The following is a 20628-nucleotide window of genomic DNA, read 5'->3' as shown; positions in this document are numbered from 1 at the left end:
TGTCCCTCAGACCGTATCGAAGCAGCCTCTCCGGAGTGTAATATACTCTATTGAGATACTTAAAGTGGATGAGGCGGTGCCTCTCGTTTATGGAAATGTACTGAGTGTCTTCACAGCAATACCGCCAAGTACTATTGTCTAGAACTACCCCTAAGTCGCTCTGCCATTCCAGCCTGGCCTTGGTGAATTGTGTCCTCCTGAATTCTTGCGACATATCATAAATGGTAGATACCATCCTATTGGGAGATGTAGAGCGCAGAAGAAAAGAGAGGGAAGTTAGTTCAGGAGGCTTCTGCAAGTCATCACCAAGCAGCGTGCAAAGTGTATGCCTGACCCTATAAAAGTGAAACTGTGTGAGTGGTGTGAACTCATGCCCCTCGTCCTCGATCCCGTCCCACCCGCGGACCTTACCCTTGGAAAATAAATCACTCTTTTTAGTGATGTTGAGTGTCATTGAGCTTGTAGCACTTCTTTTTCTATGCTGATTGAAAGCCAGTGACACCATTCCACTGGAATCAAGGGGAGTACAGGAGGGCGCCAGCCTGCCTTTTTAATAAGTTCTGCCATGCATGGACTGTAGAGTTGATCAAGTCCAGGAAGCCAGATCGTCTAGAGGTGGACTGAAACAGCTTTTGGGGAAGAGGGGAAGGGTCAGCCGCCAACTTTTCGATCTGCAAATGAGGAAGATCCTGCAGGTCGTGGATCCATAATGTGAATGGGAGCACTGTGCCACTATGTAATAGTATATCATTCTAAATCAGGGGCCCCAAGGCCACCCATGGAATAGAGCAGCGTGAGAATATCCAATTTAACCCGCAGGTGCTTCCCAGCCCAGGCCAGTTTCACTAGTAATGAGCGAATAATCTTGAACATGTGCTTCGGCAGCACCATCGGAATGTTTAGGAACAAGAATAAAAATCTAGGAAGGACTATCATTTTCATCAGAGCAATGCGACCCACTAATGAGAAGGGCAGACAAATCCACGGGTCGATATCCTCCTCCAGTCTAGTAATAGCTTTGCCATAGTTCTTGTGTAACACCAGTTCTGAGTCCGTGTGAACCTGTACACCTAAATAGTGCACTGGATCAGAGGACGACTGCAATGGATAGTTCAATTCTATTGGTGTCATGGCCGGGGTCAATGGAAAAATAATGGATTTAGCCCAGTTGATTCTGTGGCCAGATATTTCGCCAAATGGATCACCTCACCAAGTGTAGTGGTTAGATTAGATCCTGGCTCCCGAACATATAAAAGCATATCGTCAGCTTATGCCGACAAGATAAGATTGTAATTAGGGCGGATCCCTCTGTGCCTGTGATATTCTCTTAAGGCACACACCAACTGCTCCGCCAGTAAGGCATATAGCAACAGGGATAGTGGGCAACCCTGCTGGGTGCCCCTCAAAACCCCAATGGGTGATGTAACGACGTCCCCAATTCTAACCCTGGCGACTGGTTTACTGTATAGGACTGCCAACAAATTAAGGAAAACCTCAAACACCCCGATCCGTCTCAATACTGCTTTCATAAAGGTCCATTCCATGGAGTCAAAAGCTTTCTCTGCATCTAGAAAGACCGCAGCAGTTTTGATCTCAAGCTTTACATGCTGAATAATCCCCAAAACAGTCCTCAGATTGTATGATAAAGTGCGCCCCGGAACAAAAACCGCTTGTTCCAGCCCGAACAAGATCAGGACTAAAGGAGCCAGCCTGTTCGCTAAGACATTAGCAAATATTTTGGTAACCAAATTCAAAATTGACAGTGGCCCATAAGACGAGCATTCCTTTGGGGGCTTCCCTGGCTTCAGCAGTGTTACTATTAAAGCCTCCATCATCGTAAGGGGGCATCACCCCGCTCTCCCCATCTCCTCAAACAGAGTGATCAAATGCAGAATAAGCAGGTCTTTATATGCTTTATAAAAAGTCACTGTGAGTCCATCTTGTCCCGGAGGACTAACGTCACGCATGGCATTAAGTGCACTGCGTATTTTGTTGGGATCCAGCGGGCCCATTAGAAGCTCCCTGTGTTCATTAGTAAGCCACGGCAGTTGTATGTGCTCTAAGTATTCCAGAATGGCTGTGTCATCTGCCACTACCTTGGAGCTATACAGATCCGCGTAGTATCTGTAAATCCGTCAGCTATGTGTGTTGGGTCCTTCAGCAGATCACCACCCGTATCCCGCAATTCGGTCACCATACCGGATTCTCTTTTGCAACACAAAAATGCCGCGAGCATTAAGCCAGGCCTCTCTCCCTCCCCATAAGTTTTAGCGATAGCATATTTCCCCATATGCTTCACCTCACTATCCGCTGCCTCATGGTATTCCTCAAGTATTTTTTTGAGATCTTCAGTGGTTTGAGCAGCACCACCATTCAGAATGGCCTGTTCTGAACTAACCAACTGTCCCTTTAGAGTCGACAGTCGGTTTCTAATTGATTGGAGAACTGACGCTTGCTTGGATATAGCTACCCCTCTAATGAACACTTTAAATGTTTCCCATGCTGTGGAAAAATGCTAAACTGTACCAATATTGGTCTAAAAAAAATCCTCTATGGCTACAGCCAACTCTGACTTGAAAACTGTGTCTAGGAGGGAGTATGGGGGGAACATTTATGAGAAATGGGCGGCCTTCCTTGGGGGGCAGCTTCTATATTCAGCAGTATCGGGGGATGGTCAGAGAATGAGCGAGGGAGTAGCGTGCAAGCGTGCACCCGAGGGAGCAGTGATCTGGATATAAGGCAGTAATCAATTCTGGTGTGGATGTCATGAAGGGCTGAGAAGTGTGTGAAGCCCCCTGCTTCAGGGGATTTAATGTGCGAGACATCAAGGAGATCTAATTGAGTGGTGGCAGCGCAAATGGCTCTAGCCACTGTTGAGGGACGTCGAGGAGGGCCTCTATAGCGATCCAGCGACGGATCCAGAACGCAGTTGAGGTCGCCCCCCCCATTTTGTGGTAAAGTGGTTTCTCTCTGCATGCGTGCGAGTAATGTATAATAAAACTGAGGGTCATCATAGTTGGGACCGTAAATGTTAACTACATGTGTATCCACACCTTTCCAGTTACACCTTGAAAGTACATATCTCCCATTGCAATCAACGTCCAGTGCTTCCAGTGTAATCCCTGATTTCGGGCTAACCCATGTGAGCACCCGCCTAGCATGGGTGGTAAACCCTGCGGTGTAGAATTCACAAAGGATCCGCTTATGCATGAGCATATTATTATCAGGAGGCAAGTGTGTCGCTTGGAGGAACACCACATCGACCTCATGTCATTTACGATAAGCTACTATTTTACGCAACTTCCTGAAGTCGTTGAGGCCTCTAACATTCTAAGTCAAAAATGTGATTCTGTTAATATGGACTTGTGTCAACCCGTGCTGTGTCATTTATACCTTGCTCCAGCTATATGCACCCATCCCTCAAGAAGCAACAACCTCAATGCTTGAGCCTTATAAATGTTTCGCATGTACACTGTGAAGTCTAAACCAAAAACATAACCCCTCGACCACGCTATGCAAACCCCAACTTAGCATAGATATTATATTGCCCTTTCCTCCCGCTACTAAACATTACACTAGCTAGTGCTATAACAAAAAAAAAGTGCCTTCTCACCATGCAGTGATTAACACACAGGGGCAGATGTTACAGGCAAATGCTCTTAGTTCTCCTGTGAAAACTGTACATCTGCCAAATGGTTTCATTCAGGGAAGAATATCCCCAAAAAAACGTCATGGGTTTAGGTAGCTAATAATTTGCCTTCGGGGGAACTCCTGTACAGCTGATCATTAACCAAGCAAGTAATGTTAATGGTATTATTATCGCTATTTAGCCCCAGTTCTGCCATTGCAACAGCATCCTGACGACCCTATAGTGCCAGGAGTATCTGGAACACCATATAAACTCTAGTACCTGTACACCTTATTTGATATACCTAAGGAGAGGAATGAGAGGTACCCAGGTTGAATAAGTGTCAATCTTGCTCTTCCAGACCTCCACGAGGCGTGCTGGCTAGCTCATCGTCTTCTGGCGCATGTTTCTGCATAACTGACTTGCCGTATTCTTTGAGGGCCTTCTGGGCCTGCCATTTATCATGACCCTCAGCTGGGCTGGATACAGCATAGCGTACTCCAGGTTATGCTCCCGTAACTTGTGCTTCATGGTGCAAATTGCCGTCTCGCCTCCTGCACACTCAGGGTGAAATCTGGGAAGAGGGAAAGCGAGGAACCTTCAAACTTGAGTTCAGGCAGCTCTCTTGCTCGTTTTAGCGAAGCGTCCCTGTCCCTATAATTTAGCAGCCTTGCTATCACAGGTCTGGGAGGAGCCACGGGAGGTGGCTTGGGGCCTAAGGATCAATGAGCGCGTTCCACAATGAACATTGTGGAGAATATGTCTTGACCAAGCAGGGTTACCAGCAGCTGCTCCACAAACGCCTCCATATTGCCAGTTGCTGTGGACCTTGTCTTGCAGTGCGGTGAGGAGCTTCCCCTTTTGCTTCTGGGTGTTATCAGCTTCCATTTGAGCATCTTCCAATTCAGACACCCGCCTTTCTGCCACGTCCAGGCGCTCCGCGTGCTTATCGATCCGTTAGGAAATGTGATCCATTCGGTAGGACAAGGAATCAATCTTCCCATTGATTGTAGTGAGGCTTTTTTGCATGGCCATCAATATTTGGCATATATCTCCCCCTAGCTCTTCGGCTGTATCAACCTGTCCTGATGTAGATGATTTAGCACTCTCATCTCTGTGTCTTGATTTACGCTGTTCAAACTGCAGTTTAGACTGTATTTTGTCTGCCTTCCCCATTACTTTGTGACTACAGGCTCACAGGCTGTCAGTGACCAGGCCAAGAGACCCAATGATTCAGCATACAGAGTAGATACGTGCTGCCGTTAGTGGTGGGGTGTGGGACAGAGCATCGAACCAACTCTACTGTTCAGTGACCATAGGCCTGCATAAGGCATATCCCCCCGAAGCGCACAACTCACCGCAGTGCCTAATCTTTATGTGGGCGGTGATAGGAGCGTGTGGGAAGGGAGTGGGACAGGGCCTTGTTGAACCCCTCCAATGGAGCACCTCTACTGGATCTGCCGCTATGTGACGGTAGGTCTTGCCCCTCGGCTCCTCCGGATCATCCAGGACCACAGTCCCCTGATCCCAGAGTGAGAATACACAGCAACCAGCACCTGTTCACTCCATACAGGGCTTCGGCATTAGTGAATCCCAGACGACCCCGCAGGTTCTCAGGCATAAGTTCAGCACCAGCTTTGGTGTCCCAGCACACAGAGCGCTACATTGCCACCACGCTTCAGGCACCGGAATGGCCCACCATGCTCCTACTCGCCACTCCCAGTAGCAGCTTTCGTGGGTGCACGCCGCCTCGCTCCCCCGAGGCCTTAGGAGGCTCCACTCAGCACTCGCCGTTGAGCAGTTCGTCACAGGCGGCCGTGCCCTTGCTGTGTCCCCCGACGCTCCCGGGAACTCCGCCGCGTGTTCTGCAGCTCGCTGGGCCAGAGCACCAAGAAGAACCACTACGGCGAGGCCCCCTTCAGCACTGCGACCTCAGCGGGATGCACTGCTACTCGTAGCTAGGCCGCCCCTGGGGCTTTCTCTGACTCGCACACTGATGGCATTGCCGGCACCAACAAATGCACCAATAAAGGCACCTCTCAAGCTCTGTGATTTGTGATAGTAATCAGGCGACCTCTCCCAAGAATTTAGCCGATTCCTGAAGGATATTTTGGACGGCTTACAGAGCTCACTTAGGCTGTGGCCATCTTGAAGCCAGGCACGCTCCGCCCACATCTTCGAAGACTATTCAGGCTACCAGATTAACTGGGACAAATCCCTCCTATTTCCACTGGCAGGGGGCATCCCCAATCTGACCTCCAGATGTAAAGTTCCCATAGCGACTAAAAATGTCAAATACTTGGGAATAGTGGTAACTAGAGACCCACAAGAATTCCATTACCAAAATCTAATACCCCAACTGGATAGATTCATAAGTGATGTGAAACAGTGGTAATCGCTTCCCCTCACAATGATGGGCCGAGCAGCCCTATACAAAATGATGATACTTTCCCGACTCTTATACACCCTACAAGACACGCCCTATGTAATCCCCCATACCTTCTTCCAGAGGGTGGAGGCCGAGCTACGCTCTTTGATTTAGGGTGGTGGCGCCCCACACATAGCACCTCGCAAGTTGCAGAAATGAGTCTATGAGGGCGGTTTAGCCATTCCAGACATTAAAAGCTACTACTGGGCCTCGCAACTGGTCATACTCAATGACTGGATGTTTGGAGACTGTACAGACCCAGCTTGGAGGGTAGACAGAGTGGCTATGGCAGTAGAGGGGTGTCTTCCATTACTCTAAGATACGAGGCGGCCAAGAGAGCTCCCCACCCACACCCACACAATATTAACAGTATGGAGTATAATTAAGAAATATCTAGGTTGGGAGGGAAGGCTCACACAAATGGCCCCATTATAGAGCAACACAGGGATTCCACAGGTTAGAAATTAGAACATTTGGCAAGTGGAAACTACTGGGATTAGAGAAACTCAGGGATGTGTGAAGAGACCAAGCTTACATTAAATTTGAAAGGTTACAGCACAAGTATGAAATGGGAAAGGGTGAGTTGTTGAAGTATCTACAACTTGGCTGTGCCCTCTGGACTCACTTCGTTGAAGGTGAAGCACTAGTAGAAGCTTCCCCTTTAGAAGATCTTCTATTCACAGACCCATTAACCTCCAAAGCGATATCGCTAATATACAAAAAAAAATAATAAATAAATCCCCAGAAGTTTTGGGTCCTCTAAAGAACTCATTGGAGGGCGATCTGGGAAACCTAGACAATGATGAATGGGTGGAGGCACTACAGAGCCCTAGGGAGGTGGCAATATGTTCCAGGTTCAGACTGATACAAATAAAAATAGTACAATGGACATACTATGCCAAAACAGTGTTGCATCAAATAGGACACTCAGGGACAAGCCTCTGCCAGAGGGGACGTGGCCAAGAAGAGACCTTTTATCACATACTATGGGACTGTCCAATCCTACAAGTATATTGGCAAGGAATTGTAAGGGTTATGGCCAGGATAGTGGGTCAGCCGGTCCCAATTGAGCTCAAATGGTTCCTACTACAAATCACTGGAGAGGAGGCATGGCCTCGATACATGAAAATCTGGCTATCCCTGGCGGCAGTGGTGGCAAAGCGAAATGTTGCAAGATGTTGGAGGTTGGTGGCCCCACCAAAAATAGCGGTTTGGAAGTCTGACCTGGACTGGTGCAGTTTAGCGGAGAAAATGATATACTCGAACAGTGGCTGCCCGCAAAAATGGGAAAACATTTGGAGTAAATGGCAAACATATAGAGGATTGCAAATGTGCAGGGTATTACCTACAGTCCTACACAGTATATTTGACAAAGCAATAACTAGTACATAGCTAAGGCGTAGGGCGAGCAAAGGTTGATTACACAACAGTTACGCAAACTGTCGCTATCCGGGATTGATGGAAGGAGGGGGGTAGCTTGAATTGGGAGGAACAAATTATTCATTATCCTACAAACTAATTTGTATGTTGATTTGTTAACAAAATGTAGGGACGAAATTTCCGGGCCACGACACCTGTGTGTTGAGTATGTATTGAAAAAAAGTTTTAAAAAATAAATATTTATCACATTTGTGATTTCATCTGTCACCTCAAGGGTGAGGTCATGAGCATTGCATTTGGTGTGTGAGTTATAGTTTGCTATCATGTTGTGTGAGTTAAGGACAATGGTCCAAACCAAAACTTGGGAATTTCAGTGGCGTTTCGGTTTAAGTTTGCAACATAACTCCACTTTAGATGTGTTTTTTTTCAGGGAATCTCTTTAGTTTTTTCAGCATGCATTTAGGTCTTATAACCAAAGCGAACAGTACCTTCACTTTCACTTTCCTTTTTTAAATGAATAAACATACATACATGCATGTATATGTATGCACTGACAAAACACATAGTTAGAAAATGAAGTAGTTCTGGCTCATGTTACCTGCCATGTTTTGCTCTTGGTAGTCAATCTTTTCTCCTCAGTCGCTTTGAAATGCATGTTTGTTATGAATTTTCTGCATTGTGCACAATGTGATTTGAGCACGTGTCGTGTGCAATGAATTTCAGTAGTTTTGCATCTTTGAGCCAGAATATTCCATTTCTGAGCAGGCATGAAGGAAGGTTTCCATTCTATTAAGGACACATTAGTGAGGATTTTGCTTAGATCTTTCTCCAGTTTTAGCTCAGCAGTCCATATTAACAAACACTATAACAAATAATAGGACTTCCCCATGGACTGTCTAAAATGCAGAACGTTTCTTAAGGCCCGGTGTCACCATTGACAGGGTTGTCTTCGGTCCTGGGACATTTTGGACCTCATTCCGGTCACCAGGGTCCGCTGGAAGCAGGCTCTTCATCGGAGTCCACATCCTGGTCAGGTTCACCTGACTCCTCCTGTCTTTGAGGCTTCTGAGTTGCGGATACCCTTCATCCTCTCTGGCCAGCACATTCATCCTTCTTCAAGGAGCACTCATGCAATTTTAAAAATGCCTTCCAAAGTCAATGGTGTCCAAGGGAGAGAGGTAATTACTGCTGTTTTGGCCTAAGCGTAACTAAAAACTTTTTAAGCACCCTGGGGTTCTGCGGGCTAGGGGGTTCATACATCTTTGGGGCACAGAACAATGCCTGCAAGCCAGAGGTTAAAGTGCATTAGAGATTGACCTGTGTAGAAAAGAGTCAATGGTGTCCCCAAACTCTTCATCAAAGGGGAGCATGAGCTACCCCTTCTCTCTCAAATCCTCCCTGCATGATCCTGTCATGATGTTCACAAGTTGATCGATTTATTATACTGGCATTAAATATATATTTATATCTATATGGGCAAATATATGCACGCTAATGTTAGGGTTAACTCTGGGTCTACCTCACAGATGACCCTGCTCCTCTGACACTCCAAACCACCCTTGGATAAACTGGGATGAACCTAACCATGCCTGCCTGCATGCCTCAAATGTCACCCAAACTCTGGTGAGAACCAAACTAATGCTGTTTGATCAGTAGCCTAGTATTCTATTGCACTCACTGCGAGTTGACTCTGTTTGTTCAATACGCTTGTACGGGGTATTAGGTGTAGTGCTCAGTGCGGTGGCTCTTTGATCTCCCCCGGAACAAGAGGCCAACAAGACACGCTGAGCAGCTGACCCTGTTCTTTCTGTGCCCCCTAAAAGGGTTAGCACTTGCTGGACAAAAGCATGCTTCTCTGCCCACTTAAGCTCAGCTGTTGAGTGCAAGCTCAAATATAACAGCTTGTAAACACAATAGGCCACACGCTATAATAAACTCAAAATAACATTCTAAAATAACGTGGCACAAAGAAAAGCACTTAACTGGCTGTTGAGCAGTGAAGACAGAGGAAATGTTTTTTCTTGTGTATTGTCTTGTATGGATTTGGAGGACTGTCATTGGTGGACTCTTGATTTCGAGGACTGTGATTGGTGGCCTGTTGACTGTTGCTTGTTATAGTATGTGCAGGAAGCTGGCTCTGTGTATGCTATAACAAAGTAAGTTATTGTGTGCAAGAGTCCATGGAGTCCCTAGATATATAGAAGAGGCTAAATTAGGTAAGTACTAACAGCTCTCTTTGTGGTAGTGTGGGTGAGCAGTCAGGCTCATCCAGAGGGTGTGTTAAGCATTTATTGTGTTCACTCAATCAAGGACTAATACACACACTCAGACCAATGAGGTATGTATAAAACAAGATATACATATATTTTATTTTAGAACCAAGTACAACTTGGCACAGGTGAGTAAAATATACTTTCAAATGCAAGACTGTTTAATGCAGTTGTGCTTGAAATTACAATTTTTATAGGTTTGTATCACTTTCAAAATGCAGTTGGAATCATACAGTAAGTCCCTTTTAGATTACTTTTGAGTTACTTTTGGATTACTTTGAGTACTGGAGGTGCTATTCCTAGATACCGCGCCTTAGAAACTCTACATACAAGGCAAGTACAACTTTTTATACTTTGAAATAGAATCTCCTTTCCTTCATCCAACACAGTTCAACATTTTTTAGGTCCAAAATCTCTTTACAGGGGTTCCTATGGGGAAAAAGTGTTAACGGTTTTGAAGGTAAGTACATAACTTACGAGTGTGAGTTTTGGGGGTTAGGATCAAGTTTCCCCATAGTCTAGATGGGAACTCGACTTGCACCACCAGCGGCACTGGGGCAGCTGGGTGCAGAGTGCAGGGGCTTAATGGGGCAAATGGGTCCTTCGGTTAGGGACTGCTGACGAGCAGGCCACTCGGTTGTGGGAGCCAAGCTCCTGGGGTTAAGGTCAGTACTGCGGGGCCAATGACCAGCATAAGAGCTGCGCCACCAGTGGCACTCGGGCGGCTGGGTGCAGGGTACAAAACGGACGTCAATTGGGCCACCCAAGGCTGTAGGGCGTCGGTTGCAGGGGTGTCTTCTGGCGTCGGGGTTTCTTACCAGTTCCGTTTGGGGGGACACTTCAGGTTGAGGCTGCAGGCATCGGTGGGAGGCTTGAGGGAGGTCGGGGATCATCAGATCCCAGGTCAGGATCGCTGGAGAGACCTCTTTGGGGTTTTGGGCCACTCGGGCTGTGGGCGTTGGGTGCAGAATCATGGAGTCGATGGAATCTGGATTCTGGAGGTGAGTTTTTGAGCAACTCCGGCTCTCATTGGAGACCGTCTGGGGGAAGGTCGCAGGGAAGGTCCTCCGGGTTCTGGAGCTGTTGGCTGCTGGACTCGCCAGGGTTCTTGCTGTAGGCAAATCATAGACAGGACAGGTAGGTAGGACTGAGGCCAAGGTAGTTGGTGTCTTCTTCTCTTTCCTGTTTCAGCACGGCTCTCCGGTCCTCCTTCTTTCTTCCTCAAATCTGAGGCGGCAAGGTTCAGGGTCACCCCCAAATACAAAATTTAGGGGTGTTTCAGGGGTGTGCAGGTCGGGACCAATGGGTCCCTTCCTTGGGGTGGGTGCACCCCCTATTATTCTAGGGGGCAAAAGCCTCTTCCTAATTGTCTGAGTCCCCTCATCTTCAGGATGGAGGGGACTGAGATGTGTGCTTCACCTCGCCTCCCCCACCTGAGGGGTGGAGTTGGCAAAGGTGGGCACACCTCTCTTCCTAGCTTGGATTTCCTGCTGATTCTCCCACCCAAGTGGGGGCCATAACCGGTGGGAGCCAGTTGCTGCAGGCAGCAAAAGGCAAGTACAGCGTCCAAAGGCAGCAGACCTTTAATGCTTCCCCTTTTGTGGACCCAGCCCATCCTGAGGGAGGAGAAAGGAAACCTCTGCCCGGAATGGGCTTTGCCTCTGGACCCAAAGAGCGGAGGCCCTTTCACAGGGGTCCATAAACCTGTGGACTGGCAGCCATTCAAGAACCACACCAAGACTGGTCGATTTTCAGAGGGCATCTCTAAGATGCCCTCTGAGTGCATTTTCCACTAAATCCCACACTAGCATCAGTATGGGTTTTATGCGCTGAGAACATCCACATTTTTACTAAAGCCATTATGGAGCTGGGTAGTTCGTAGTGACCAACTCCCACACCATATACTCTTCATGGCTTTACTACACTTACAATGTCTAAGAATGGGCTTAGACACTGTAGGGGTACAGGGCTCATGCCTCTGTACTCTCACCTTAGGGCTACTGCACCCTGCTAGAGGGGTGACTTACCTAGGCCTTAGGCAGTGGATTGCATGCATGACACACAGGGATGTGTGACATGTTGACTTTTCACATTTCTCTGCACCAAAACACGTAGCCTGCAGTGGTAGTGTGTGTGGTTTAAGGTGCAGGGCCTCTGAGGGTGGCAAAGTAGATGCTGCAGCCTCACAGTGCCGTTGGTAACCATGGTACCTTTAACAAGGGGCTTACCTGTGGCCAGGGATGTGCCACTCGTGGATACAAAGGTACTATTTTGGGAAAGAACACAGGCCCTGGGAACCTGATTGGCAGGGACCCAGGGCACATCAAGTCAAAGTGCATCAGAAATCTGGCAAAAAGTGGGGGGTTACTGCAACAGAAACCCACTTTGCTTTCAGTATGGATATTAAAATGGGCTGCTGAGTAATAAATGGAGAAAGATATAAGCATAATCTGAGCCTCTGGTCCTGGGCATAGAATCATAACTCAGTTTGTAATGACGTTTTTTTTAGTGAATGTCATGGTTATTTTTAATGGCGCTCCTCAGTTTCTTACCCCTGCTGTGTACTTCATCCACTAGCTAACATCTCTGCGAGTGATGGCATGCTGCCCTTTCTTAAGAGCATATTTTGCAACAAATGTGTTCCTTCAATGCCATCGACTACTATGGCAATATGTGCTTTTCTGAGCCCAGACAAAAATGTATCTTTTAGCCAAAGGGTGCTGCAGCTTACCCAACAACAATGATCTTTTACATGAATTCGTTTGGGGGACGAGGGGGTTCAACCCACCAGGTCGGCATAAATAATTTTCAGCATTTTCCCTTCCCAGTGTGGGGGGTGATCGGGTCATGGCCCCCTTCCCCATTCCCAGGAAAGGGAAGGTTGTTATGGTAATTGCATTTTAGTATGGCTTATTGTATGCATTTCAAGGTTTTGTTGTTTTACTCATTTATATATTTTTTTGAACCTACTGGCAATTTGCGACTCCTGAAAGTTTTTTTCCCTTTTTATTGAGGCAAATTTTGTTGCCGTCTGAAGGAAAGTAAGATCTGCTTTCATGGTTACCCCAATTTTTGCTGGTGTCAATATGTTTTTTGGCTAGTCTGACTGGGATGCTTCTAATAAGGACCCAGTCACTTTGATTCCTTCCTAAATTTGGCATGGTAAGTACTTATGTACCTCCACAATTGGCTACTGGTGTACCCCTATAAATCCCTAGTATATGGTACTGAGGCACCCAGGGCATAGGTACACTAGGGGGCTGAAGTGATTGTGTCACTCTGAGAGACCACTCAAACTGTGACTACAGGCCTGCAATTGCAGCCTGTGTAATCTGGTACTAGCACCACTTACAACAGATATACGTTTTCTTATATCTGAGGTCACTACAGTTAAAACCTGTAAGTCACCCCTCAGGCAGGTCTTTTAATCCTGAAGGCATGGTGCTGAGGTATAAGTGTGTGGGTGCCCTTGCATGAGCAGGGCACCCCTACAAACCCTGAAGTCGATTCTCCAGGCTTTGTAAATGCGGTCCGCCATTTTGATACATATAGTCCCCATTGGTCCTTACACGATGGCTAACTATATAGTGGCTGTGCCGAACCTAGGCATGTTTGGTATCAAACATGTTGGAATCATACGCCAACACCATTACCAGTGTTGGAGGTATGATTCCATGCACTGAGGGCTCCTACTGGTAGCTCCCAGTAGTACCAGTAACAGCCTTTCATTATCTGCTAGCAAGATAGAGCTGCTGCCGACCACAGACAGATTCTGCCCTCCTGCTGCTGAGCTGAGCTCACACAGGGGAAGGTAGAGCAATAGGTTTTCTGTCACAGGGAGGTGTGACCACCTCCCAGACAGGACTTTGTGTTTTGGGCTGGGGTGGGGGCGCTTGCTAGAACCACCAGACTGCTTTGAAGGGCACATTTGGTGCCCTCCTTGTATACTCCAGTTTGAGCCAGTTCATGGAGCCCTTGGCTCCCGCTCTGGCGCAAAACTGCATCAAAGAATATGGTGGTATCTTCCCTACTGTCCAGACCCTACTCTGGGAGGGACCCCTGAGTCGTCCTAACCCCTTTCCTAGGGTATTTAAGGGCTTACCTGTGAATGGGTCCTCAGATTTGTGTTGGGCTAGACTCAAGCCTGATACCATGTCATTCTTCAAGCGTCTGGACACTTGTACTTCGCTGCACTTTGCCTAGAACCAAGACTTCATCACTGATTCTCCTGGTCTCGCAGTTCTGCAAGTCTTCTTCGTTGTTTGGGTCTGTGCTTCATCCAGGATCTTCAACAGACCTGTGGGCATCAAGGACACCCTAAGTAATCTACCTTCGAGTGAAGGAGCCACTCCCTGCATCTGCATGCACCGCAACAAAGCTGAAGGTCTGCTGCTTTTGACGTCCCACGGACTCTGAAAGGCTAACCAACACAGGCGGTGGTTCTGCAACTTCCTTGAGGCCTGTCCATTCCCCTCAGCAAGTTTGAGGTCAATACCCCTCGTTGGAACCACTGAGACCAAAACCCTGTGCACCGCATCGACTTGCAGTTGCCAAAGCTTGTTGGCTCTGCACTCCAGAAATCTTCGGGCTACAGGAAGCTCCAGCCTCCAGCACCTCTTCCTGCCAAGATCATTGTCCTCACTGCATCCTCTGCATCGTGGGCCGTAAACGTTGGTGAGATGCTCGATGTCTTCTTGAGACTCCTGTGCCTTTGGCCTGTGGATCCTCTCTGGGGTCTTCTCTTGTTTCAGTGGGCTTCCCTGCTTGCTCAAGGCCTGCTCTGACTCTCCTACACTTGGTGAGTCCCTTGGACCTTACTGGTCCTAACGTTGCTCCTTCTTTGTTTTCCACGCCTGTTGCAGCTGCCGGACACCGACCCCCAGGTTCTCGACTTCACATGTGGGACAGCTTGTGCACAACTCCTGGTCTTTCTCAGTGTCGCTTGGTCCTCAAAGCTGCAGCGACAAGGTCACCATCATCACTCCTGCACCTTCTGATATCGTTGGGCATTGCTCTTTCGTGCCTCTTGGTCACCTGCGAGTGGCATAGATTCTGTCCCCTCTGCTTGCAGGTTCTTCTCTATGAGAATCCATCCTTGGATTCCACTGGACTCTTGCATCTTTACTGAAGTCTTCCATTGTGGTCCACGGCGGTTTCCAATGTCACTTCGCACTTATGCACCTGGCTTCCCTGGTGTAGGTATCCTTGTTCCTAGGGTATCCACAGGTGAGATGACTCTCCATCCTTCTGTCTTCCACGGGGTTTCTTCAGGGTCCACTGGGAAAGGTCCTTCTTCTTCAAAACTGCAACAGTGGCTTTCCTGTTGAATTCTACTGAGTACGCGGCTGTGTGTCCACTCTGCACACAGCCTACTCCGAAGGGTTCCAGGGTACTTACCTTGGGTGATTCCTTGTGTCCCCAGTTCTTCTGAATCTCCTGGTCCAAGTCCCAACTTTGGCCACAGTTCGCAGTCCACTTCTTTAGTATATGGTTTGGTCACCTGGAGACCACTGTGTATTGTGCTTACTTTTTGCAATTAAAGTATTGTTCTGTATTTGTATTGCTATCTCAATATTGTTAGGAGATATACCAAGGTGTTAGGGAGTGTTATGTAATAAATAGACATATTTCTGATATATACACTGTGTGGTTCTTTTTTGTTTAACCTACACTATATGATTAGATCTGGTAAAACAAGCTGCTTAACACTCCTTCCGGATAAACCTGAAGGCTGCTCTCCACAGCTATCAGTTAGAGAGCTTTCTATTGTTGTCTAGGACCACTAAGATCACCATGTCAAGAATTCCTGTCATGCGAGGGGAGGAAAACGGTAACCAGCGAAAACGGACTACATCTCCCAGGATGCTTAGCGGTTGAGAGGTTATGTAAACAGGAGAGCTGTTACATAACTCAAGGAAAACACGCCCTTATGTAAACAGGAGAGCTGTTACATAACTCAAGGAAAACACGTCCTTATGTAAACAGGAGAGCTGTTACATAACTCAAGGACAACACGCCCTTATGTAAACAGGAGAGCTGTTACATAACTCAAGGAAAACACGCCCTTATGTAAACAGGAGAGCTGTTACATAACTCAAGGAAAACACGCCCTATAAAGGGAGGAACCGGGAGGTACAACGCTGTCGGATATTGTGTTTACACCGACGTACCTGCTTAGTGAAGAGCAGTGTTCCGGAGTGGTGCTCCAGTAAGGCAAGAACGGAGGTAGGTCGAGTCGTTACTCCCTGGGCCGTGTCTTGCCCCATCGTCACCTGTGAAGGACCCGGAAGCTCTACCGGATAACCATTGAGCTTCGCTTTTTGACTCGGCTGAGTCCAAGCGCAGTGGCGCTTTTGCTGGTTGGAGTCGTAACTCCCAGCCCGACCAGAGATACAGGGACTGCCAGCTGTAACGCACACCAGGAGGTGTTTGCCGCGTTACAGACTCGGAAGTCCACAGGATCGATCGAGTGGCTGCTCTCGGTTCAGTCTTCTTTGCTTGTGATTGGGGTATCGGTGACGCATCACCAGGAGGTGACTCCGCGTCCCGGTGCAGTCTGAGGAAGAGGTTGAGCGGCTGCTCCCTTCAGGTAGAGACCACGGCTGGGTGTTTCCCTGACTCCTCGATTCTCCCCAACACTCTTCGTGCCCCTCACAGCCTACCGATTGGCATTGTCGGCCATTTCATTTCTGCCCTCTGTTGGCATACGCCGGGATCGGCGTATATGCAGAGGACGGTTAGGACCATCCGTGCTGTGGGCTGGTAACGTACTTAGCCTGGAGGAGTCCAGTGACTATAACCTTTGTTTATTCCTTGTATTATTTTTGCCTTCATTAAAATAACTAAACCTTCACAAGTGGTTGCGTTCTCATTATCGTGTCTGTTAAACGATCCTGAGACGTTCAGGGCGTTACACACCATAAGGGTTGTCTAGATTAGTGCAAAGTGCTTCACTTAAGTGTGCACCATATACTAAGCCAGCCTCATACACCATCTCTATTACTTTCGTACCACTCTCTCACTTGCACAGTATTGCATACAATTCTCACTTTCACCTCACTTCTCAGACAGCATTCTCAGTGCATTAACATTTCTACTAGCACACAGTATTTGAGGAAGGATGTTTTAGATAGAAAACAGTGATGGCGTCTCATTGAATGACCGCTGCTCATGCCTTAACTCAAATAATAGAGAGCTCGGAGGTCGGTTCCGATACTGAGACTGCATCTGAGGGAGAAGATCACAAATCAGAATGTGGAAATGATTTTTCAATTGGTGGACGTCTATCTGATGCTGACTCACCTAGTCATGTCCCTTCGCAAGTACAATGGTCAGGTGGTGAAGTCTAGAGTGCAGGCAGATACCATGTCCAGCACAGGAAGTGTACTAACATGGCAGCCCCTAATTATTTTCTGCCACAAATTCACCTATTTACTGGAGATGCTGATTGTAAAGTCAGTACTGCAATTTGTTTTGCGCATTAACTGCTTCCCTCTTTTTATTGATGAGGTGTTCCTTGAGAAAATTATGCACAAAACAAATTTGTGGGTCGAACAGTTCCTATGGGTGTAGAGGCGCTCTGACATCTCCTTCTAGGGCACAAATGCAGACCCTCACTTCACATGGGGAGCTGAAAACATTTTTGCACCATACACTGTTTATAGGTATAGTGCACAAATCAACAGTACAGTCTTATTGGTTTAGTCATACAATGTAGGCAACACCCAGCTTCCCATTGATCATGACCAGGGATCGCTTTTCAATTCTGTAGCATATGCTGCATTTCACTAAATGTTCTGCAGTACTGCCACTGGACCATGCAGATTGTAACATGTTTAAAAGTTGGTCTGTCATGGAGCATTTCCCTGAGAAGTTTCCAGAGGTTTATATACCAGGGAAGAATATACTGAACAACAAGTCATTGATTCTGTACAAAGGACAGCACATACCAAGCAAAAGAGCTTATTACAGCATCAAGCTGTACATGTTGAGAAAGAGCTCAAATGGTAATATATACAGCTTGAGAGTATATACTTGAAAGGACGCCAGGATAAATCCTACAATTTGCCTTTCCACGCTAGGAATGAGTGAAAATACTGTATGGAAGCCTGTGCAATCACTTTTATCTAAGGGTTATAATCTTTATGTGGACAATTTCAATTCAGGAGTCCATTCATTCGCTAAGATGTACAATGCTGACACTTGCAGTATAATTCAAAGTTGTTTTAACATTCTGCTTAGTCCTGAAGACGGGAAGAGAGTGATCTTAGCACTGAAAACCTTTTGTTATTGTTGTTTGTAAAAAAGAAAAAAAGAAATCACAGCTTTTTTTCCCCCATATTTCCAAAAAAGCTACATTTTCCTCACTGACATCCGTTTCTTGTCTTTTCCCTTTCCAAGCCATCTGACACAGTGTGTGTACAATTTTAACAGTATACAGACTAACTTTGGACCTTTTTCAATGTTAAAAAGAGGCACCCAACAGAATGGGGAGGTGGGAGGGTGGTGAGGAATCTGCAAATAGAGTATTCACCAAAAAGAGCATTACTGAAGGTAAGTAAGTTGTCCGTCTGATGGCTATATCCAACTGCTGATTCAAGGCAGCAGAGCAAGTGAGAAAAGTGATTAATATTAATAATAGGGTTCGCAAAACAAAACTTTACAAGGGCGACTATGGGCTTAAAACAGCATTGCACTGAGGGAATGATCAAACTCGCTCGTGTCACGAAGGTCAACATGTTACAGACTATGACCTAGACGGTGTCAGGGCTTTCTTCAGGACCTAAGAGTGCTGCTGCTCAATGTGCTCAAAACAAAGAAGCATAACTCATATTAACAATATATACAAAACCATCCAATGATCTCATGTACCATCAGAGGGTGAAGGATCACTGGCGGTACCTGTGGAAGACATGCAGATAGGGCAGAAACATGTAGACCTCTGTGACACACAAGCAGGTTTAATCATTTCCGTAGCGCCATGCTGTTTTTAATCCTAGCCCAAGGTCACACTAATAAAGTTTTTTGTGACTCCCGTAGTTGGTTTTAATCACTTTATTCATTTGCTCTGCTGCCCTCACCACTCCCAGCGCCACAATTGGGTATTTAGTATATACTTCTCTTAGCACAAAAACATCCCAGAGCTCCTCCCTCTCAGTGAGGGGATTGTGGCCCTCAGTGGCGGCTGGTGACTTTTAAAAGTAGTGAGGCGTAAAATGTGCATTGGAGAGCACCGCGGCAAGGGTAGCTAGCGAGCCCGAACGACCTAAGGGGGGATTAGGGGGTTCTCAACCGAGAAAATTTAGAAACAAGAGTGGGCAAATGGCACATTTTCAAGCACATTTGAGCAAGCATGAAGGTTAATGAAGTGATAGGGCGCAAAAGTTAAGGAAATGTCCTCACACCTATTGTTTGTGTGACTTGAGTGCCCAATAGCATTTCCTAAAACCGCCCTTGAATCCTGGAAGTCCCCGCAGGGGTGTTAAGAGTGTAGATGAGGTGTGCGAGGTGTCTGTCAACTTCTGGGTCTGATTATACCCCTAGGCCAGTAACACCTCTACACGTTTCCCATCCACTAAAATGGATTACCTGAACGGAGGTCCACCTAAACGTGGTGTAAACCAAATTTATGCAATGATATAAAATAGTCAACTCATAACTCCACAGTCCCCTTCAGCTGCTTACACAGCAAAACATAGTTTTACCACGCGTAAGAGTATTTGTTAGAGGAGATGCACAAAAACGCCCCAACATCTACATAAATCTCTTAGGACAGTTGAACTATCAGAATAAATTGCCAGGACCAACATGGATGACGATACAAAACTGCAGTAGGCATCACACCAGTGCAAAGAGGTGAAGTTTTTACCACAGTTATTTTAAATGGCCTTGAACCAAAGTAGGCAAGGGGGAGTTTGGTATCACCCACGTGGCTGTCTAACAACCTCATTATGACAAGCTGTCCTTTATCTCTCTGGTAGCAGGCGATCTGTTGTCTGTTCAGTCGCATGCAGCACCGCCATTACTAAAACTATTTTGTCCCGAGCCCCCTTCATGCAGCAGCGGAGGCACATTTAAAGCAAGGGACCTCTTCAAAATGAACTTGGTTCCCGTCCACACACAGGCCCACTCTCTGCATGAGCTCAGCTGTGTTTGTTTTATTCGCATTATACTATACCACTCACAGCCTTACCGTCTTCCCTATGAACTGATTTTGAGCAAAAGGCTATTCAGTGACCATGCATGGTCAAATCCCTGATGATGACCCCAAAAGGCAAACTGTGCAGACTCCTTTTTCTGAACCATTATTGAAGTTATCGAGGCTAAACCAAATACAAACATATAACAGAGACCCAGCTGCTAACGAGGTTATGCAAAATGTCTGTGATTTTATAGATAGCCAACGTCCGGGGAGACTAAACTTGTGGTCCAATTCCAAATACACACATGGGCCAGCCACACATTGACTACCTGCAGAGGCCCGTTGTGTGCAGCAGCAGCACTGTGTTCGATTACGGGGGTTATTGGCCAGAAGCTGTGTGATCGTGTGCCTCCAATTCCAAATACACACATGTGCCAGAGGCACGTTCTGTGAAGCAACAGTAGTGTGTGCGATTACGGGGGCGATTGGCCAGAAGCGGTGTGTGAGATTGTGCCTCCAATTCTAAATACATAAAAGTGTCAGCCATACATTGACTCACTGCAGATGCCTGTTGTGGTTAGCAGCAGTACTGTCTACGATTACAGGGGTGATTGGTCAGAAGTGTTATGTGACCTTGTGCACGGGGCCCTGGTGTGCTGTTTGTCCTGCGAGGGCTGCCTTCACGAGTACATGGCACACAGACCACTGTGTGTGGACGTGCCATGTGCACGGTGGCGGCAGGAGCAGATACACACACGTCAAAGCCTTGCGTTGTGGCACC

At 46.9% G+C, this 20628-nt stretch overlaps 1 protein-coding gene across 2 annotated transcripts in view; it reads right to left on the bottom strand.

Annotated features, from left to right (window-relative positions):
* LOC146776117 (acyl-coenzyme A diphosphatase NUDT19-like) overlaps window positions 1-20628 on the bottom strand; it is a 177146-nt gene that overhangs the window by 80399 nt on the left and 76119 nt on the right. The window lies entirely within an intron of this gene.

The sequence above is a fragment of the Triturus cristatus genome, chromosome 12 (assembly GCF_964204655.1).
Source record: "Triturus cristatus chromosome 12, aTriCri1.1, whole genome shotgun sequence".
NCBI classification, from domain to species: Eukaryota; Metazoa; Chordata; class Amphibia; order Caudata; family Salamandridae; genus Triturus; species Triturus cristatus.
The sequence above is the reverse complement of the archived record's forward strand: the minus strand, read 5'-3'. Positions and strand labels throughout refer to the sequence as shown.